This window comes from Cynocephalus volans, chromosome 8, assembly GCF_027409185.1.
Source record: "Cynocephalus volans isolate mCynVol1 chromosome 8, mCynVol1.pri, whole genome shotgun sequence".
NCBI classification, from domain to species: domain Eukaryota; kingdom Metazoa; phylum Chordata; class Mammalia; order Dermoptera; family Cynocephalidae; genus Cynocephalus; species Cynocephalus volans.
Window position 1 is genome coordinate 116,170,591 of NC_084467.1, and position 12,637 is coordinate 116,183,227.

The following is a 12,637-nucleotide window of genomic DNA, read 5'->3' on the forward strand; positions in this document are numbered from 1 at the left end:
CATGAAGAATTTCCTGATTTCCATTCTTCAGAACATTGTTGAAATTGAAGTTCACTATGCTTCTTACTGAACTGTGACTTTAGGCAATTATGTCATAAATTATCTCCTCTCCCAGACTATAAGCAATGTGAGAGGAAGTACTTAATCATATCCATACACTGACTTCTCCCATTGTTATCTATATCCCTGACACAGTAAGCAGCATGTGGTAGATGACTAATAGATGTCTCTTAACTTTAATTGAATAAATGATTTCTCTAACTAGCTAACTAGAGTACACATGAAAATATAGCAATATTTATGTTTCTCCAGAAGTTAGTGATTTTAAGAAACAATAATCATTTATTTTGCTCATAGATCTCCAAATTGAGAAGGGCTCATAAGGATGACTTGTCTCTGCTCCATAAAAATACCAAGTGGGCTGCGTGATTAGGATTGAAAGACTCACTTCCATGTTGGCTTACACCCATTGTTGGCAAGGTGGGTACTCACTTAGGGTCGGGAGCTAAGCTAGGACTATAGGCTTGAGTCTCAATTCTTCTCTGTGTGTCCCTTTCCATGGAGTTCCTTGGACTTTCTCACAGCATAGTGACTAGGTTCAAGAGTGAACACTTTATGATGCAGGAAGTAGAAGCTGCTAATCTTTTAAGGCACAACAGCAGCAAGTTGTCTGCTCATAACACTCAAAAATACAGTGATGAGAGGCATAAAGTAAATACTATAGAGACTCCCTTTTGAAAAAGGATGAAATGAAACATACAGTGGTAGCTGGTCCATAGTAATTCTGAAAATCAGCTGTGCTATTTCCTGGCAATGATTCTCCCATGGCTCTTAGCTGTAACCTTTGAGGTGTTTGTCTCACATTTTAATTATTTTTCCTTACTCATAAGACATAGCCAGTATTTGTAGATGGGTCATTTTTTCAGTTTGATACCTCCGTGTGAGAAAGTTAGGGTTCTAAAGTTTTCTTCATTTTTATTGTCTCTGTACCCTTCAGTACAGGTTGGTATCATATCTTTAACAAACTTTGTAGGTTTCTTATATTTCAGTTTATAATTTAATTCACTTAGACAAAAATTGCAACCACATTTTTTCTTATAATTGTGACTTTCAATAAAGACACTGTGAGGCTGTTGTATGACAATTCCTTTAAGATTCTTAAAAAGGCCTGTTGTTTAAGGTAGAGGATTTATGCCCTTAGGATACTTAGAAACCTTACTAGACATGGACTAACGTATTTCTGAGTTCTAATAAAGGTTATTACTGCCACATTCTTGAAATCTTTATCTGAGGCAATAGTTTTCTGATAGGACCTTGGAGTTGATCTTTTCTCTGAAACCATTTCTTACTTTGAGAGATTGTTGAGAGCGGTTTTGGATAAGAGATGTCTTTATTTACAAACCCATCGAGTCTGGATTCTTTATATTTCCCCTAAATTCTTCTTAAAAACTTAAGCATCTTCTTTTGTTCATCTCTCTCTTGTCACATTTTATCACTGGCTGGAATTTTTTTAATCTTCCTAGAAATTTCTACAGGAAGACCTACGAGTTTACTAAATACTCTTTTTATTTTCCAGTCTATGACATGTGACAGTGCCGCCAAATTTCTTACCAATGGATAATAAGTATCCTATTTTTTACCAAACTCTAGTAAGATTATCCTCTCTGTCTTTTAAACATGTAGCAACAGGTGCCTCACGGTTCTTCTCTCTTTCTTTTATTTATTTATTTACTTATTTTTATTTTATCAATATATAATGTAGTTAATTTTGTGTCCCTTTACCGATTTCTCCCTCCCTTCTCCCTCCCCCCCCCCAACATCATATCTGTTCACTTGTATTAATAAGTTTAAGGAATTGGTATTGTGATGTCTTCTTCCCTGCACTGCTCACCCCCACCCCATGTGTTTGTGTATTTATTTATTATTAGCTACCACAAATAAGTGAGAATATGTGGTATTTCTCTTTCTGTGCCTGACTTTTTCACTTAATATACTTTTTTCTAAGTCCATCCATGTTGCTGTAAATGGCAGTATTTCATTTGTTTTTATAGCTGAGTAGTATTCCATCATGTAGATATACCACAGTTTCCTTATCCACTCATCAGATGATGGACATTTGGGATGGTTCCAACTCTTAGCTATTGTAAATAGTGCTGCAATAAACATTGGGGTACAGGTATCCATTTGGCATGATGATTTCCATTCCTCTGGGTATATTCCTAGCAGTGGAATAGCTTGGTCATATGGTAGATCTATCTGTAATTGTTTGAGGATCCTCCATACCATTTTCCATAAAGGCTGCACAATTTTGTAGTCCCACCAAGTAGGAGGGTTCCTTTTTTCAACAACCATGCCAGAATTTATCATTCTCAGTCTTTGGATATTAGCCATCCTAACTGTAGTGAGATGGTATCTCAGTGTAGTTTTGATTTGCATTTCCTGAATGCTGAGTGATGTTGAGCATTTTTTCATGTGTCTGTTGGCCATTTGTATATCTTCCTTTGAGAAATGCCTATTCAGCTCCTTTGCCCATTTTTAAATTGGGTTACTTGATTTTTTTGCTGTAAAGTTGTTTGAGTTCCTTGTATATTCTAGGTATTAATCCTTTGTCAGATGTATATTTTGCAAATATTTTCTCCCACTCTGTTGGTTGTCTTTTAACTCTGTTAATTGTTTCCTTTGCCATGCAGAAGCTTTTTAGTTTGATATAATCCCATTTGTTTATTTTTCCTTTGGTTTCCTGTGCCTTTAGGGTCGTACTCATAAAGTCGGTACCCACTCCTTCTTACTGGAGTGTTTCCCCTATGTATTCTTTAAGGAAATTTATTGTTTCAGAAATTTGTCCATTTCCTTCAGATTTTCAAATTTGTTGGCATATAGTTGTTTATAGTAGTCCCCATTGATTTCTTCTATTTCTGAGGTATCAGTTGTAATATCACCTTTTCCATTTCTAATTTTTGGTTTTTGGGTCTTCTCTCTTCTTTTTTTAGTTAGCCATGCTAATGGTTTGTCAATTTTATTTATCTTTTCAAAAAAACAACTTTTTGATTCACTGATCTTTTGTATCATTTTGGGGCTTCTATTTCTTTAAATTCTGCTCTGATCTTGATTATTTCTTTCCATCTGCTAACTTTGGGTTTGGATTGTTCTTGTTTTTCTGGTTCTTTAATGTGAAGTGTTTGGTTGTTTACTTGTCATTTTTCCATTCTACTGAAGTAAGCATTTAATGTAATATATATCCCCCTTTGTACTTCTTTTGCAGTATCCCACAGATTTTGGTATGATGTATCATTATTTTCATTAGCTTCAATAATTTTTTTGATTCCCTGTTTTATTCATTCTTGGACCCATATGTCATTGAGTAGAATGCTGTTTAATTTCCATGTGTTTGTATAGTTTTCAGAGGGTTTTTTTATTATTATTATTGATTTCTAATTTTAGTCTATTGTGATCTGAAAAAATGCATGGAATAATTCCAATTTTTTTGAATTTTTTGAGACTTGATTTGTGACCTAACATGTGATTTGTCCTGGAGAATGTTCCATGTGCTGATGAGAAGAATGAATATTCTGAGGTTGTTGGATGGAATGTTCTGTAGATATCTGCTGAGTCCAATTCATCTAAAGTGTTGGTCAGATCTTGTGTTTCTCTGCTGATTCTTTGCCTAGATGATCTGTCCAATATTGAGAGTGGGGTGATCAAGTCCCCTGCTATGGTATTAGTGTCTATCTCATTCTTTAGGTCTAGTAATGTTTGCTTTATAAATCTGGCTGCTCCGACATTGAGTGCATATATATTTATGATTGCTATGCCTTCTTGATGGATAAATCCTTTTATCATTATATAGTGGTCTTCCTTATCTCTTTTTATGGTTTTTGGTTTAAAGTCTATTTTATCCTGTATAAGAATAGATACTTCAGCTAATTTTTCATTTCTATTTGTGTGGTATATTTTTTTTCCATCCTTTCACTCTTAGTCTATGTGTATCTTTATGGGTGAGGTGAGTCTCTTCAAGGCAGCATATGTTTGGGTCCACTTTTTTAATCCAGTTAGTCAGTCTGTGTCTCTTACGTGGGGTATTTAATCCTTTTACATTGAGTTGCTATTGAAAGCTGTTGATTTACTCCTAGCATTTTATTGATTTTTGTTTGTATGTCTTAGGTATCCTTTGTTCCTTTCTTTCTGATTTACTGTTTGTCATCTGTATTTGTTGATTTCTTGGGGTGGTAGATAAACTTTTTTTCCTCTTCATTTTTAGCATTTTTATTTTACTAGTGTGTTTTGTTTTTTCTTGAGTATTTATGACAGTGGTGGTTGTTTTGCAAGTACCAAACCCAGAGCTCCCTTGAGAATTTCTTGTAAGGCTGGTCATGTGGTAGTGAACTCCAGCAGTTTTTGTTTGTCTGAGAAATATACTATTTGTCTTTCATTTTGGAAGGATAGCCTTGCTGGGTAAAGTATTCTTGGCTGGCAATCTTCGTCTTTTAGTATTTTGTAAATATCATCCTATTATTATCTGGAATTTAGGGTTTATGATGAAAAGTCTGATGTTGGTCTGATTGGGGCTCCCTGATAGGTGACTTGACGCTTCTCTCTTGCAGCATTTAAGATTCTCTCTTTGTCTTTGAGTTTTGCCAGTTTGACTATAACATGTCTTGGAGAGGACCTTTTTGGGTTGAATATGTTTGGGGATCTTTGGGCCTCCTGATTATGAATATGTGTGTCTTTCCCTATACCTGGGAAGTTTTCTGCCATTATTTCATTGAACATGTTTTCAATGCCATTTCCTTTTTCTTTCCCTTCTGGAAAGCCATGATTTGGATATTTGAGTACTTAAGGTTGCCTGTTATCTCTTAGATTTTCTTCAATGTTTTTACTTTTTTTTAATTTTTTTCTTTTTTTGTCTGCCTGTGTCATTTCAAACAGCCAATCATCAAGGTCAGAAATTCTCTCTTATGCTTGTTCTAGCCTGCTGGTTAAACTCTCTGTTGTGTTTTTTATTTCTTTGAATGAATTCTTCAGCTCCACAAGCTCTGCTACATTCTTTTTCAGGACATTGCTTTCTTTGTACATTTCTTCTTTCAGGTCCTGTGTACTTTTTCTCATTTCAGTGTGTTGTCTAACTGAATTTTCTTGTATCTCATTTAGTTTCCTTTGAATTGTTGCTCAAAATTCCTTGTCAGTCTTTTGATGGACTTCCTGTTCAGTAGGATCTAGAGTTTGAGAGTTATTATTACCCTTTGGTGGTGCTGTACTTTCTTGATTTTTCATATTTCTGTTATCTTTCCTTTGGTGTTTAGTCATTGTGGCAGGGGATTTCACAGTCCACTCATTCAACCCTAATGTCTGGCTAGGATCCTGCAGGGACTGCCAATTTGCTTCCTCAGTGCCTGTGGGTGGGAGGCTCGGGCCTCTCTGGGCAGCACACACTGGCCTGGGCTGGGAGTCCTGTGGCAGGGCCTACCTGCTCCTGCATGGTTGCCTCGGGGCTCGTGGGCCTGGCAGCTCTTGGACGTCTCTCTGGTTTGAGTTTTTAAACGGAAATTAGTGTTGAGTTGTTGGGTGGTAGTAGGTGTTGTTGGTGATGGTGATATGAGTTTTTTAAGACATAGACTCAGTTCCTCAAGATCTGTAGCTGTTTAATAGGACAAGCACAGAAGACCTTCAGGATTTCTTCTGTTTTCCTAAATTCAACACTTTAAAGCTGTGCATGGCATGAACTGAGAGTGCTACTGTGGGCATCTGCTAAGTCAGAAGAACCTGGTGGCTGCAACTCCAGGGGCTGCAGAGGCTCAGAGGACAGACAAACACCAAGCACTGTCCATAGGATGAGACTCTTCACTCAGTTAGGGCTCACTGTCCCTACTCCACTTTCAGTGAGAAGAACTAAAGTGAGGTCCTCTTATGGTGGGGTCCACCTTGGCTCCTCCCACCCTGCACCCTGGAGTGACAGCACATGCCCCTTCTACCTTTCAATTACAGACTCTTTAAGCTTTCATACCACAAATTCCAAAATTAAAGACAAATGTTTTAAGTTTTGACTACAGCAGCATATTGTCGTTAGATAGCAAATTGTGTTCTCATTATTTATTGCTGCATAGCAAACTACCCAGAATTTTAGTTAACTAAATGAACAAAAATTATTTACATCTGTTACATATGAAATTTAACACATCTAGAGTTTTGTCAGGACTTGATAGAGACAGCTTGTATCTGTTCTATTACTGTCAGTTTGGATGTTCAAATAGGGCTGAAGGATTTACTTCCAAGATTGCTCCCTTGTGTTCCTGGTTAGTTCATGTTGGCTACTACTTCTTTTCTGTTGCTTATAACAAAATACATGGAACTGGGTACTTTATAAAGAAAACAAAATTTATTGCTTACAGTTTCAGAGGCTGGGAAGTCCAAAGTCCAGGAAACACAGCTGGTGAGGGTCTTCTTTGGTGGTGGCTTTACAGAAATGCAGGGGTCTCACATGGAAGAAAATGACAGAGCAGAGAGGTGGAGACTCTCATGTCCTCTCCTTTTAAATCCCTCAGAACCATGCTCATGACCACCATTATCAGTACATTCACTAGTCATGGTACTCAGAATCTAACCATCTCTCTAAGGTCCCACCTTTCAATTACCATAATAGGATTTCCCACCCTCAGCAGTTACAGTGTGAATTCAGCTTCTAATATATGGACCTTGTGGGATACAATTCAATCCATCCACAGTACTCAGCTGGGGCTGTTGGCCAGGAAACTTGGTCTCTCATTACATGGATTCTCCAAGGTCTGCTTGGATTTCCTCAAAACATGACTTGGGCACCAAAGTGGATGTTCTAAGAGACAGAAAGTAGAAGTAGAAGCTGCCAGAATCTAGAGACCAGAGTTTATAAACTGATACAGTATCACTTTTACTATAATCTATTGGCCAAAGTAGTCACTCAGCCTACCTAGATTCAAGGGAAAGAGGCATATATGCCATTTCTATAGGTGAGAAGAGAAAAAATAAAGTGGCTGTCTTTAATCTTCTGCAAACCTAGAAAGAAGATAAAGCCTATAGATAAATCTTCTTAGCAAATTATTTCCTGAAGATCTAGCCATTGTCCCAATCTTTTATATATTTAAAAGACAAAGAAAGCACTAAAGTTCTCCTGGTTAGCAACTTGTGCTTTTCTCCTCCTTTCCCATCCCTGCAGCATCTCTGACATGACCTATCCAAGAGCAGTTCTCATGTACCCCTCAGAGAGACATCCATGAGTGTCTAATATTTGCCCCATTTCCAGCCCAATTGTCTGGACTCACTGTCAAAACTAATCAATATGCAACCTGAAACAGGGAGAAATCTGATTAGCTCTGCTAAAACCTATATCAAGGCACTATCACAGTTTTCTCCAAAATCCAAACATTTTTTATTTATTGAACAAATATTTTCCAAACTCACAATATATTTTAGAAACAAATATGTTTCCTACATGTCTGAAGTACTTGTGCTGCCTCTGCCATTCTGACATTCTGTCTTTTATTTTTCATACCTTTCATCCAGTCTTCTAACTTTTAAGAGTGGGAATGTAAAATGGCTTTAAAAAGGATATTTTCAGCATATATAGAGATGACCATGTGGTCCTTGTGTTTGATTTTATTAATATGGTTTATCACATTTATTAATTTGCCTATGTTGAACCATCCTTGAATCCCTGGGATGAATCCCACTTGATCGTGGTGAATAATGTCACGTATGTGTTGCTGTATTTTGTTTGCTAGTATTTTAGTGAGGATTTGTGCATCTATATTCATCAAGGATATCAGCCTGTAGTTTTCTTTTTTAGTTCTATCTTTCCCTGGTTTGGGTATCAAGATGATGTTTGCTTCATAGAATGAGTTTGGGAGATTTGCATCTTTTTCAATCTTTTGGAATAGTTTCCAAAGAATTGGTGTCAACTCCTCCTTGAATGTTTGGAAAAATTCTGCTGTGAATCCATCTTGTCCTGGACTTTTCTATGTTGGGAGCCTTCTGATAACAGCTTCAATCTCCTTTATTGTTATTGGTCTTTTCAGATTTTCTATGTCTTCTTGGCTCAGTTTTGGGAGCTTGTGTGTGTCCAGAAATTTATCCATTTCCTCCAGATTTTCAAACTTGTTGGAGTATAGTTGTTTATAGTAATCTCAAATGATTCCTTGTATTTCAGATGAATCAGTTGTAATATCACCTTTTTCATTTCTAATTTGTGTTATTTGGATCTACTCTCTCAATTTTTTAGGTAGCCATGCTAATGTTTTGTCAATTTTATGTATCTTTTCAAAAAACCAACTTTTTGATTCATTGATCATTTGTATTGTTTTTTGGATTTCAATTTCATTAAGTTCTGCTCTGATCTTAATGATTTCTTTCCATCTGCTAACTTTAGGTATGGATTGTTCTTGTTTTTCTAGTTCTTTAAGGTGAAGTGTTAGGTTGTTCACTTGCCATCTTTCCATTCTTCTGCAGTAAGCATTTAATGTGATAAATTTCCCCCTTAGCACCTCTTTTGCAGTATCCCACAGGTTTTGTTATGATGTATCATTATTTTCATTATTTTCAATAAATTTTTTTGATTTCCTGCTTGATTTCTTCTTGGACCCATATAATATTAAGTAGAATGCTGTTTAATTTCCATGTGTTTGTATAGTTTCCAGAATTCTATAGATGCTGAAAAAGCATTTGATAAAATTCAACATTCATGCATGACAAAGACCCTCTATAAGTTAGGTATAGATGGAAATTATCTCAACATAATTAAAGCCATATATGATAAACCCACTGCCAATATCACCCTGAATGAGGAAAAGCTGAAAGCTTTTCATTTAAGAACAGGAACTAGACAAGGATGCCCACTCTCACCACTCCTATTTAACATAGTGTTGGAAGTACTAGCCAGAGCAATCAGAGAAGAGAAGGAAATAAAGGGCATACAGATTGGAAAAGATGAAGTCAAACTGTCCTTGTTTGCAGATGACATGATCCTATATATCAAAGAGCCTAAAGCCTCTACAAAAAAACTGCTGGAATTGATAAAGGATTTCAGCAAAGAAGCAGGATACAAAATCAACACACAAAAATCAGTAGCATTTCTATTCTCCAATAGTGAACCCACAGAAACAGAAATCAAGAAAGCTTGCCCATTTGCAATAGCCACCAAAAAAATAAAATACTTAGGAACTGAGTTAATCAAGGATGTGAAAAATCTCTAAAATGAGAACTACAAACCACTGCTGAGAGAAAGTAGAGAGGATGCAAGAAGATGGAAAGATATACCATGCTCTTGGATTGGAAGAATCAACATTGGGAAAATGTCCATACGACCCAAAGTGATATACAAATTTAATGCAATCCCCATCAAAATTCCAATTACATTTTTCTCAGAAATGGACAAAAACTATCCAGACATTTATGTGGAATAATAAAAGACCACGCACAGCCAAAGCAATGCTGAGCAAAATAATAAAGCTGGAGGCATAACACTACCTGACTTTAAACTATACTACAAAGCTATAATAACCAAAACAGTGTGGTGCTGGCATAAAAACAAACACACAGATCAATGGAATAGAATAGAGAGTAGAGAAATAACCCCCCACACCTACAGCCATCTGATCTTTGACAAAGGCACCAAGCCTATACACTGGGGAAGAGACTGCCTCTTCAGCAAATGGTGCTGGGATAACTGGATATCAATATGCAGGAAAATTAAACTAGACCCATACCTTTCACTGTACACTAAAGTCAACTCAAAATGGATTAAAAAATTAAATATACACCCTGAAACAATAAAACTTCTGAAAGAAAACATAGGAAAAACACTTCAAGAAGTAGGACTGGACACAGACTTCAGAATATGACCCCAAAAGCATGAGCAACCAAAGGAAAAATAAACAAATGGGATTATATCAAACTAAAAAGCTTCTGCACAGGAAAAAGAAAACAATTAACAGAGTTAAAAGACAACCAACAGAGTGGGAGAAAATATTTGCAAAATATACATCCGACAAAGGATTAATATCCAGAATATACCAGAAACTCAAACAACTTTACAAGAAAAATCAAGCAACCCTATTAAAAAATGGGCAAAAGAGGTAAATAAGCATTTCTGTAAGGAAGATATATGAATGCCCAACAGACATATGAAAAAATGCTCTACATCACTCAGTATTCACGAAATCCAAATCAAAACCACACTGAGATACCATCTCACCCCAGTTAGGATGGCTAAAACCCAAAAGACTGCGAATGATAAATGCTGCTGAGGTTGCGGAGGAAAAGGAACTCTCATACATTGTTGGTGGGACTGTAAAATTGTGCAGCCTTTATGGAAAATGGTATGAAGGTTCCTCAAACAATTGGAGATAGATCTACCATATTACCCAGCTATCCCACTGCTGGGAATATACCCAGAGGAATGGAAATCATCAAGTTGAAGTTATACCTGTTCCCCAATGTTCATCGCAGCACTCTACAATAACTAAGAGTTGGAACCATCCCAAATGTTCATCACCAGATGATTGGATACGGAAAATGAGATATATCTACACAATGGAATTCTACTCAGCTATAAAAACGAATGAAATACTGCCATTTGCAACGACATGGATGGACCTAGAGAGAATTATATTAAATGAAACAAGTCAGGCACAAAGAGAGAAATATCACAAGTTCTCACTTATTTGTGGGAGCTAAAAATAAATAAATAAATGAACAAAAAACTGGAGGGGGGAATAAGACATAACAATTACAATTCCTTGAAATTGATACGACAAGCATACAGAAAGGACATTGTTGGAAGGGAGGGGGGAGAGGGAGGTGGGAGGGTTGTTTCGGTAATTGGCCGCATTGTATATTGACAAAGTAAAATAAAATAAAATATTTTTTTTAAAAGGATATTTTCCTCCAACTTGAGAATGAAAATCCCGAGACAATAGATAGAGAAACTCAAAGGAGTTGGTTTTATTAATGTCTGCTTTAAGAAATGATGCCCAGAAAACCTCTCTTGTGAGTCCCTAGAGAATTTCTAAGAGGCAGCCGCTTAATCTCCATGGTTTATTAGGAAGGATCTTCTCTTTGGCCATTTAATTCCCACAGTGTATTACCATAGTTGTACTTGCTAATAAGGGAAATTATGGACAAGTATTGGGCACAGTGTGGTAATTAGCTCCCAACGGAGGTGGAGAATCTAATTATAATTACCAATCAAGGTATTAAGGCCATGGATAATGTAAAAAGAAAAGACCACTGGTGATATTTATTGAGGCAATACTTAGACTACCCATGGAGAAAAGGCACAGATGATATTTTCCTGTGGAGAAATGTAGTTTTCTTATGCCATTCAAGAAAATTTCCAGATGATGAAGAAGAAGCCTGGGGAATCATGACAGGGAAGACAATTTTGACAAATTTCACCTAGAAATCTTCACAGAAGTTTCCAGGAAGTGTCTGAGAATGAAGAAGCCTGCATGCCATGGGGCACTAGAATTCTGATTTAAAGGAATGTGGAATTTTAATTTTTATTTAGGAACTTTGATTTTTTGTTGAGAAGGGCAGTGACAGTTGAGTCATCTATTTGTATGTCAAATTTAAAAATTGTTGAGTTTTCTCATGAGTTAGTGATCCACTTACCTCTAGTTATTTGTAATGAAAAATAGGAAATACGAAATGACAGAAAGGGTAGTTGGCTAGTAGAAAATATAAGAATAAAGATTGAGACCAAGGCTAGGAAGAAGGCAGTGGCATACAGTAAGTCTTGATTAATTCGTAGAGGATGGAGTATGAGTCTTAGAATGGGAAAAATAAATTACAGGAAACATACAATATATGGGGAACACAGAAAGCACTTTTCATTTAGGAGGTACATGGTGGCACACAGCGGACCATGCTACCATACAATGAAATAATTTGAATCATTATTAATTCATCAATGATCTAGTTCATTTATGTATTCATCAAACACTTATATCTCATTTGTTTAAATATTAGGTTAAATTCTGAGGATACAAAAGGATGGCCTTTATTCTTGAGATTCTCAAGTCTATTGAGGTGACAGGAAAAAATACTTTGTATATAACATGTTGAGTATTTCGATAAAGACACATGAAACAAGCTTTAGACATACTAAGAAGGGACCAGCAGAATCTCCCTAAAACAGGTTACAGAAAGCTCAGTAACTGGTGACTTTAAAAATGTTAAGAATGGGTGAGCCACAGGTGAAGGGGAAAAGATATTGGAGGCTGATTTCTCTCTCTCTCTGAAGTCTTGAAATACAAAGGCATATATAGGAAACTAAGCATCTCAGTGAAATTCCTGTGTGATGATGATTTAGGGGATAAGACAGTAAATATAGCGGGATGGGCAGAGAATCAGGTGTCATATTACCCAGCTTAAGGAAATCAATCTTTACCCTATGGGTGATTAAGAATTATTAAGGAGAATAATGTGAAAAATCAATTCCCTCTTTCCCCTTGTTAAGCAGGTAATTTAATTACTCATTTTTTTTTTCTTCTTTCATGTTTTCAAAAGATTTTTTCTCAACGTGTAATACCCTCCCATTCAAGGTCAGGACACTATCTCCTATTTATCAAATATTTTATGCAGCATCCTAGACTTGGTTAAGTGAAGTTAA